Source organism: Marmota monax, unplaced genomic scaffold, assembly GCF_021218885.2.
Source record: "Marmota monax isolate L192 unplaced genomic scaffold, Marmota_monax_Labrador192_F-V1.1 WCK01_AAM20220418_F8-fsc00012, whole genome shotgun sequence".
NCBI lineage: Eukaryota > Metazoa > Chordata > Mammalia > Rodentia > Sciuridae > Marmota > Marmota monax.
Genome location: NW_026695227.1, coordinates 19,995,347 through 20,005,542, shown reverse-complemented (window position 1 = coordinate 20,005,542; position 10,196 = coordinate 19,995,347). Strand labels below are relative to the sequence as shown.

At 36.3% G+C, this 10,196-nt stretch overlaps 1 long non-coding RNA gene across 1 annotated transcript in view; it reads right to left on the bottom strand.

Annotated features, from left to right (window-relative positions):
* Positions 1-833: 833 nt before the first annotated feature.
* LOC124087290 (uncharacterized) overlaps positions 834-10,196 on the bottom strand; it is a 106,373-nt gene continuing 97,010 nt past the window's right edge. Inside the window, exons 6-7 of the long non-coding RNA XR_006850027.2 lie at positions 5,913-6,089; positions 834-3,083 (exon numbers count right to left, since the gene is read on the bottom strand). This is a non-coding gene — a long non-coding RNA (uncharacterized LOC124087290). The remainder of the gene's footprint in view (positions 3,084-5,912; positions 6,090-10,196) is intronic.

Below are 10,196 nucleotides of genomic sequence, written 5' to 3'. Positions count from 1 at the left end.
TGAGATTACCAAATAATTCTGGTTCTATTGTTGAAGTGTGAAAAGCTAAAAATCATTGGCTTGAATTCAGCCTTGGGTTCGAGTTCTGACTGCCATTAACTAAATGTGTGAACTTCTGTTTCTTAGGCCTTAATCAAGGCCTCTCCTGCAGAATGACAAGAAAATATGTGAATAATTCCAAGATTCATCTTTCCAGGCTAAAATTTTAATAGGAATATTTCCTCATTTTTGAACCTAACAGTCATACCCCTCATAAAAGGCATATTTGTTATTAAGATCACTTGCAGAAAAAATATATATTATAAATTTGTGTGCTTACTAATAACCATTTGTGTTTCTTTAAAATTCTGACAGTAAGACCCTTGTTTTTAAAATTCAAGTTTTCTCCCAAGAGATGTGCAAGTGTTCTGTATTTTATTAACCATACAACCATAATTCCTACCTTGCACGCCAATGACATTGCTTACCAAATCCCTTTGCTAATGAGCTGAGAGAAAATGTATCCCTTCACCTCACTTTCTAGTGCTATGAGCCTTCACTCAGATACTCAAATACAGATCTTAATGGCAGTTGGGATTCTCCACTGACTATGAAAGAAGTTCCAGTACCATGAGCTTTGATAGACTTCTACTTTGTTTTCTTTCCAAATTCACCCATTTTTGCTTGTTTTTATGAAATTTGTAAAATATTACCCCAAGGAAAAAATCATAAACAAATTAGGTAATTACTTTTTCATGCTAATCAAAACATCATTTATATATAATATCTATCTTTGGATGTTTTGTCTTAGGTAAAACTGTTCATAAAACAGGATCCACTTCATAGTCATCATAGTCATCATCAATTATACATCTTATAGTACAATTCAGAACAATGTTTAGAGTTTACAAATCTCCAAATAAAATATAAGTCAGAGGAAATGAGTCAAAACAAATGGTTATATTTTTTAAGCCAAATTGCTGTGAAAATCATCATTAGAAGTTTAAAAGCAACTGAAATTTCTTAATGTTAATTTCAAAACCATCTCTAATGAACTTTGTTCTTGCTTGAATTTGTTATTTTAAAAGATCAAATTTTTATTTTCAATTTTAATTGCACAAAAATGCAATTGCTCGAGGTATACCTTTTTCACTTTTCATGTCCACATGGTGAGCATGTTTTTACTAAAGATTTGAAGGGATTGATTTATTCACTAGATGGATAAGTTCTCCCAAAACAAGGTACTACAAATAGTTCGAACTTTTTCTCTAGGATCACATGACATGATGGCTACCACAAGCACATGCCTTCTTAGTCTCCCTGTTGCCAATCATCAATGACTTCTTTATCTCCACTATTTGTTGTCCTGGTCTTGAGATCAACTTTGTGAAGTATAATGCATAAACATGTGGATTACTGCATTGTAAATATGAATGAGTCTGATACAGTTGAAGGTGTCTCTGGGAAAGAAAGCTAGGATTGGCAGAAATGAACCAGAGATGAAATATAGAGCACCATTTGAGACAGTAAGATAGAAATAGAGACAAATTGGTTAAAGTATGGTAAGAAGGATGTGTCCTTTGTTGCTCTGGCAGGTATAGGACCTGTGCTCTTATTGAATCATCTGGAAGGTAAAAATCTTGCAAGAAAGGTAAAAATTGAACTTGGTTATTCAACTAATCAATGGGTATTAAGCACAGTGAAGGAGAATTAGGCCTTTGTAAATATCGATTGATTGATTGTACTGGGATTGATCCCAGGGAAGCTTAAACACTGAGTCCTTTTTATCTTTGATTTTCAGGCAGGGTCTCATTAGGTTGCTAAGGGCCTCACTAAGTTGCTGAAGCTGGCTTTGAATTTGTGATCCTCCTGCCTTCAGCCTCCCAAATCACTGGGATTATAGGTGTGCCACCACTGTGTCCAGCTGAAAGAGAATAATGGGGGAAAAGATTGGGAGATTCGTTGAGTATATATTATGAAGATTTTTGTGAAAATAAATTCCAGAAAGGATGTTTACAATATTTTTTTCTGTCTGTAATAATAGAAACCACCTTATTTTGTTTCTTCCATAGGCTTTAGTAATTACTATTTCTTTGAATGAGAACAGGCATGAGATATCCTACCTACTATCTGATTAAACACATTTCACTGGCTTTAGTTTTTCAAGAGCCATTCCTATTATGCTACTGAAGCATTGTTGTGGCTTTCTTCTGCAAGACAGGATAAAGATTGTAAGTAAAATGGAATCACTATTTCATATTTTTGTCACTTGGACACAAAGAACTTGTTAAGTGTGGAGAATATAGGTTGGGAATATCTTACATTTCAGTTTAAATCAATGGCCAAGACATAAACCATAGCAAATAAGAGATATTAAGGATCCTTATAAAGGAGGAAGTAAAGGAAAATAAGTAGTTAAAAGAGAAAAAAAATTTAAGAGGTGAAACAGATGGATGAAGATAAAGAAGAATTATAAAGAACAATATATATTTATTTTCTTAAAGTGCTATAATCATCTCCTTCACCATGTTAATAAGATAAAAGCATATTCAGATTTTCATAAAATATAGACTAGATTTTTATCAAAACCAAAAGATGGAAAAACTGCATCAAGGATACATCTGGCTGATGGGAATAGAAACCACTCCTAGCCCTATGAAATATCCCTTTGAGTGGTTCTTTTGATAGCATCAGGTAGTTTCCTCAACTATAACCTCTGCCTAGCACTCTGCTAAGTATCAAGGGGCCTTCTGTTGCTCTCTGGAGATCTCTCTCTGTGCAGCTTTCTTCACTCCATCACTCCAGACCTTTTGGCTTTCCTGAGCCTCAGCTCTACTTCCTTAACTCAGGAAGACAATGCAGTTTGTCTAGGTTTCCTCTTCTGGTCTGTGTCATAAAAACTCTCTCAAGGCTATAACGTGGAACAGTTGCAAGGTTCATGTCATTTATTCTTGAATCTTAGGGATCATTTTCTATCATTTTCTGACATCCAACATCATAAAAACCACTGTTTGTTTCTTTTCTTGTTTTTTAGTTGTTTTGATGGGAAAGTAAATCGGATCCCTCTTGCTCCATCGTAAGTAGAATTCAGGACAAGCAACTTTCTGTAAATAAGATTTGTGAGGTTTAAATATCTATGTCATTACATATAAAAACTGTTTTTTCCCACATGATGAAGATTAGGACCTATTTTTTCTTCTATTAGATGCAGAGTCTCTGGTTTAATTAAGACTCCTATAGAACAAGAATTAAAACCAAGAATCAATAAATGGAATGGAATGAAACTAAAAAGTTTCTTCTCAGCAAAAGAAGCAATCTGTGAGGTGAACAGAGAGCCCACATCCTGGGAGCAAATTTTTACCCCTTACACATCAGATAGAGCACTAATCTCTAGGGTACATAAAGAACTCAAATAGCTGAGCACCAAAAAAACAAATAACTAAATCAACAAATGGGCAAAGGACCTAAAGAGACACTTCTCAGAAGAGGATATACAATCAATCAACAAATATATGAAAAAATTCTCATCATCTCTAGCAATCTAGAAATGTAAATCTGGGAATGAACCATCATTTGACCCAGCTATCTCTCTCCTCAGACTATACCCAAAGGACTTAAAAACAGTATGCTACAGGAACACAGCCACATCAATGTTTATAGCAGCACAATTCACAATAGCTAAACTGTGGAGCCAACCTAGATGCCCTTTAGTGGATGAATGGATTTAAAAAATGTGGCATATATACACAATAGAATATTACTCAGCAATAAAAGAAAAAAATCATGGCATTTGCAGGTAAATGGATAGGGTTGGAGAAGATAATGCAAATCCCCGAAAAACAAATGCTGAATGTTTTCCCTGATGTAAGAAGGCTAACTCATAGTGGGGTAGGGAGGGAGAGAATGGGAGGATTAGATGAATTCTAAATAGGGAAGAGGTGTGGTAGGGAAAGGGAGGGGGTAGGGGATTAGCAAGGATGGTAGAATGTGATGGACATCATTATCCAAAGTACATCTATGAAGACATGAATTGGGGTGTCAAAATACTTCATATACAAACAGAGATACGAAAGATTGTGGTATACATGTGTAATAAGAATTGTAATACATTCTGCTGTTATTTATTTTTTTAAATCAATAAAAAAATGTTTTTAAAAAATAAACAATAAAAACCAAGCACAAAATCACACTCTAACGAATGATGATAAATGATAGTTTTGAATTTCTTCCATAATTGAAATTATGAACTCCAAATCATGTTTTATTATGCATATATTTTTAATTCCATGAAATATTTCCCCCTTTCTTCAATATGCTCTTATCAATGAACTAACAAATTAAATAATACTCATTTCATTGTGGGAAATTTTATATATGACTTTGAAAATCTTTTTATGTAAGTTAAATATTTCTTATAGGCATGAAACTTCTTTATTGTCCCCAAGATACTGTGTGGCTTCTTATGCTTTCCTAAAATATTTATTCATTATTGAATTTAAGCATTTGAAGATTAGTTACTGAATATCATCAGGAGAACTAAAAGGAAGCTTTCCATCACAATAACAAAATATCTGTGATAAACAAATTATAGGAAGGAAAGGTTTATTTTGGCTGATTGTTCCAGAGGTTTCAGTCCATGGTCACTTGACCCTATTGCTTTGAATCTGTGGAGCACACTATATCCATAGTAGGAACAAACAGCAGAGGAGGCCAACTAATCACATTATGGATGGGAAACCAAGAGACAGACATGAAGGGGCCAGGACCTCAACAAGCCCTTCAGGGACACACCCTTAAGGACCTGACATCCTTCAACTAGGACACACCTCTTAAAGATTCCACCACTTCCAAATGGTGCCACAGGCTGGTGACCAAGCCTCTAACACACAGACCTTTGGGGAATACATATGCAAATTATAACTTGTAGTATGGATATATGTGCATATGTCTATGCCAAAAATAATAATGAACATTTAGATGATCTCATTTTCCGTAGCTCAGGAAAGTAATGGTCGAGAATCAACAGGCATTCAAGAGCTATACTCATGAATTTGAGAGCCTCACAATCATCTACATTCTTAACATGTGTACCTGGTTGTCTCAACCTCAACTCAAATCCAGCATAGAGAGAAACAGACATGTGGTATTAATCCTTAAACTTGATCTGTCAAATAGATCCATTCCTCCCATCTTGTTCTAGAAAAACTGAGAGTCATTGTTGACCCTCACTCATCTCCAAGCCCCCCAGTATATTCATATCACCAAGTCAGCAACTGAACTCCAGCAATATCTGTCACTTGTCTTCATTCCCAGTAGCTCAAGTTATCCTAGCTTATGTTGTGGCCATCCTTGTTTTCTTCAGACACATATTTCATCCCCTTTAATTGGCTTTACACACCTAACATTGTTTAAAAAGCAAATTTAGCCATATTTTGTAGCCCCACACATATCATATGATTAAAACAGTCATCTTCCATTGGGCTGAAGATAAAACCCACAATCATGAACACCACCACCAAGGCCTGTGTACAACTCTGCCCTTAGCGTTCTGTTTTTACTCTCACGCTCCAGTCACATCCCACCTCTTCTAGTTTCTCAAATGGGCCTCTTTCACAGACCTTAGAATGTGTTCTCCCCTCTGTTCACAACTTGTTTTTCCATAACTAGTTTCCACTCCTCCTCAGACCTCAAATCAATGGTCATTTCCTCAAGAAAGCATTACTCTATCCCCAACCTTTTCTAGACGTTGCTTTTCTATTTTTTTCTCAGCACCTTTCCCTTTTTGTCATCGCAGTACTCATCACAGTCACAAATTTTACAATTACTTGTGTTATTGTCTAAGTTCTCTTATTTCCCAAATGCTCTTGGAAGCTCCAAGGGGAAGGGGACCATGCATACTACTGGGAATGGGAGATAACCCAGCAGCCACTTACCTGGTCTGAATAATCAGGGCCAGAGGGGAGAAGAACCATCACTGGGGCCTTTGTGGAGTGATACCAGCCAGGAGGAATGGTTGTAACGCCGACAGCACTCAGTGGCTTGGTACTATTCAAACACAGCCATAGTCCTGGTTTGGGCAAGAAAGTCCTGAACTGATGGAGATTAAGTTTCTGTACATAAAATGGGGTTTGTAAGGAGAAAATAAGATGATTTCTGAAAAAAGTTCAGGGTGATAAAGAGATTTCTCACAAACACTATAAAGTCTAAAATGCAGGTCTATTGTAACATCTTTATAAAGAATAACAAAAACAATGAAACTCTCTATCATTCAAGATACAAGGCCATAATAGTAAGATATCAAATTTTACACTTTTCTTCTTTGTCTTTTTACTCCTTCCTTTCTAAATCACAGAGGAAAGGAAAAAAAAGAAGAAGGTAGTCCCTTTAGTCATGAAAACCTTTTAGAGTTGGCAAACAATGCTTTATCATCTTGTAACTAATTCCTGGTTAGGGAAATGGCCAGCACAGGCTTTCAGCTCTGATTCCTTCTCATGCCATTTAATGAGGTCCCTGATGTATTTAGTTATGTAAATACTGTTATTATAAAGTCTGTTGAAGATTGTAGCTGTGTTTTCATAAATGCAAACACAATATCTTTATCCTAACAAATGTCTGCAGAGTACTGCAGTTTGTTCCTTGTCGGTGTTATTTACATAAAATCCCAAATTACATAGGGCAGGAGGGGAAGACAGAGGGAATCTTTTAAAATGTGAAGTTCACAGTAATTAGTACTTCTAGGACAAAGAAAATGGTAAGCTAGTAAATTCAGAATTGCTTCCAGATAAAAAGATAAGATTCATTGAGGTCATTTATTCTCCCTGTGACACTATCAAGAAAGAACACTTATTCTCCTAAATTTCTTACTACTATCACTGTATTTTTACTATAATAATTACAGAGAAAATCAAACTACCTAGTTTAAACCAGTTTTGGTGGCTAATATTTCAAGTGTGGCTATTCTTAGCATGCCTTAATTTAACAAATATTCATAGAATAGCTATTTTGTGCCAGACACTGGGCTCTATCTGAAGGATACAATAGTAAGAAGAAAGAAACTCAGAATAGAAACTAAGACTTAAATAAAGGTCAAATCCTGTCTCTTGCATATCTGTGTTACTGGTCTGAAGTTCTTTTCTTCTAAAAAAAACGTTGACATGATTTTGAGATTGTTCTGTCTGAAACATGGACTGACTCTAACTGTAGGCTAAAGCCAAGTGATTGTCAGGGAACAGTGGAAATATCTAAGAAAAAAATTTCTGTTGAGATGATTAGGAGCTTTAAATATGGCTGATGATTTCAGAGATATAGGTAGACCAATATGAAACTGACTTTAAAAGAATATACAGAATACTATGCATTCCCCCAGGCAGATGGTCCAACTTTATTAGTTCTTGACAACTAGACTTAAGTTCTGATTCCCACTTCATTTTTTTTAAATTTATTTGTTCTAATAAGTTATACATGACAGTAGGAAGCTCTTCAATTCATTGTATACAAATGGAGCACAGTTTTTCACCTCTCTGATTGTACACAAAGTAGGGTCACACCATTCGTTCAATCATACATGTACCAAGGGTAATGATGCCCATCTCATTCCACTATCTTTCCTACCCCCATCCTCCCTTCCTTCCTTTTGCTCAATCCAAAGTTCCTTCACTCATCCCCCCACCCATTATGGATTAGCATCCACTTATCAGAGAAAACATTCAGCTTTTGGCTTTTGGGGATTCGCTTACTTTGCTTAGCATGATATTGTCCAACTCCATCCATTTACATGCAAATGCTATAATTTTATTCTCTTTTATTGCTGAGTAATATTCCATTATGCATATATACCATAGTTTCTTTATCCATTCATCTACTGAAGGACATCTAGGTTGGTTCCACAGTTTAGCAATTGTGAATTGTGCTGCCATGAACACTGGTGTGGCTGTATCACTGTAGTATGCTGTTTTTAAGTCCTTTGGGTATAAACCAAGGAGTGGGATAGCTGGGTCAAATGATAGTTCCATTCCAATTTTTTAAAGAGTCTCTATTTACTTTCCAGATTGGTTATAGCAATTTGCAGTCCCACCAGCAATGTATGAGTGTGCCTTTTCCCCACATCCTCGCCAACACTTATTACTGTTGCTTGTATTCTTGATAGCTGCCATTCTGACTGGAGTGAGATGAAATCTTAGAGTAGTTTTGATTTGCATTTCTCTAACAACTTCCCTCTTAGAAACACCAGCAGTGAAGAACTGGCATTCCCTCCACAGAGGCCAGTCCTAACCCTTTGCTTAGTCCCCTTCTCCTGAGCTCAGAGAGTCACCTCCTCCAGAGAAATATGGGCTTGAAGACTCTCTTCTAAACTTCTAAATATTAAAACTTTCACATAATTTCAGCCCCTTCCCTTTTTTCCCCTCAGCCATAGGAACAATTATGGGGTAACTGTAGGAGCAATTAATTACTTCCTGCCCTGGCTAAGTTCATGGCATTATGGTGCTCATTCTTTTCCTTTGTTGTTATTCAATCTAATTGTGATTATCCAATGCTATCAGTCTAGTCCTGATTAACAATTCTTTATATTAAATTGTCTCTGTTAAAATAAACAGTGTTATTTCTGCTTCCTGATTATAGCCTAAAATTCCTGAGTATTGCCCTAATACAACTTAAGAGAATAAAAGACTATAGCATTATTAATATGCCACAGTTTTCCCACTTAGTTCCTCTTCCACCTTGACCATCCTTCTATTCAGTAATTTATTACCTCCAATAGTTATTGGCTAAGAAAATTGATTGAATAACAGGAAGCAGAGAAAGTAAGAACAAATATTTGGCAGTTATGGGAAAAATGGAAAAACATACAGAATAGATTACTGAGAATACTCTGTACTTAGTAGTTTATCTGCTAGTCAAAACTAAATAATGCAGTAATATGTGGTCATAAACTCAAATGCCTAGACAGTTTAAGCACTTAATATAAATGATGGAAAAGCAGGCTAAGTGTAAGGACACTGCTCCTCAACCTCAGGGATCCAAGAGAAATAAAAGTAGTTATGAACAACTAGGCAATGTCTACCTATCAGAAGACAAGAGCAAGTGCTTGTGTCCAAGTAATCATCCCATGTGAGCTTGAAGATCTATTGGTTCCAAAATTTTAGATATTGCAGAAGAGCTGTGAATTTATACCTGAACCATTATTGGTAAATGTCACTCATTCAACTTTTGGGAAAGCACTGTGAAGCCCTCACAAAAAGTGGCTTTAAGCCAATCTGGTATCAGCTTGTTACCAATGAGGAAGTCATTCTGTATCCCTCTAAAGTGAACATTTTATCAAGCCACAAGGGTGGATGTTATGGTTTGGATATAGAATACTCCCTAAAGGCTCAAGTGTTGAAGGCTTAGTCCCCATTATAGTAATGTTCAGCAGTGGCATTTGGGGGAAGTGATTGGATTACAAAGGCTCTAATCTTATCAGTGAATTAATCTACTGAGGGTTCATAATGGAACAGACTATTAGGAGATGATGGCATCTTCAGGTGCTAGGGTCTAGTTGTTATAGCTGGGTCATATTGCAGGTATGAAATTGAAGGGTATCCCTGGACCCCTTCTCTCCCTCACTCCACTTTATTATGACCTCCATTAGGTGAAAGCAGCTTTGCTCCATCACACCCTCTTGACCAATGAGGTTCTCCCTCCCTGCAGACTCATAGCAAAGAAGTCAGTCAACCACGGACTGAAACCAGGAGCCAGAATAAATCTTTTCTCCTTTAAGTGGATTTTCTCAGATATTTTGTCACAGTGGAAAGTTGACTAACACAGTAGATGACCACCAGAAATTCTTGGAAAGTTAGTGGATTTTAATGACAGAGAGTCCTATTTTTATTTCCCACATAGAGTGAAAGGGTACATTTGTTCATGCAATCCTTTGACCTCTTTGCTGGTTAAAAATCCTCACTTAGTTTCCCACAGGACCTATAAACATCCAAAATTCTCATGGAGGCCTAAGACACTCCACAGGATCTATTTTTTACCTTCCCCTGCAATTCCCATTTCATACACTTCCTGTCCTATTCCCTACATTTCAGGTATGAAATTGAAGGGTATACCTTATCCTTGGACCCTTTCTCTCCCCCTCTCCACTTCATTATGACCTCCATTAGGTGAAAGCAGCTTTGTTGCTTTTGTTTCTCTGGAACACCAAACTATTTCTGATTTGGAGTTTTTACACTAGT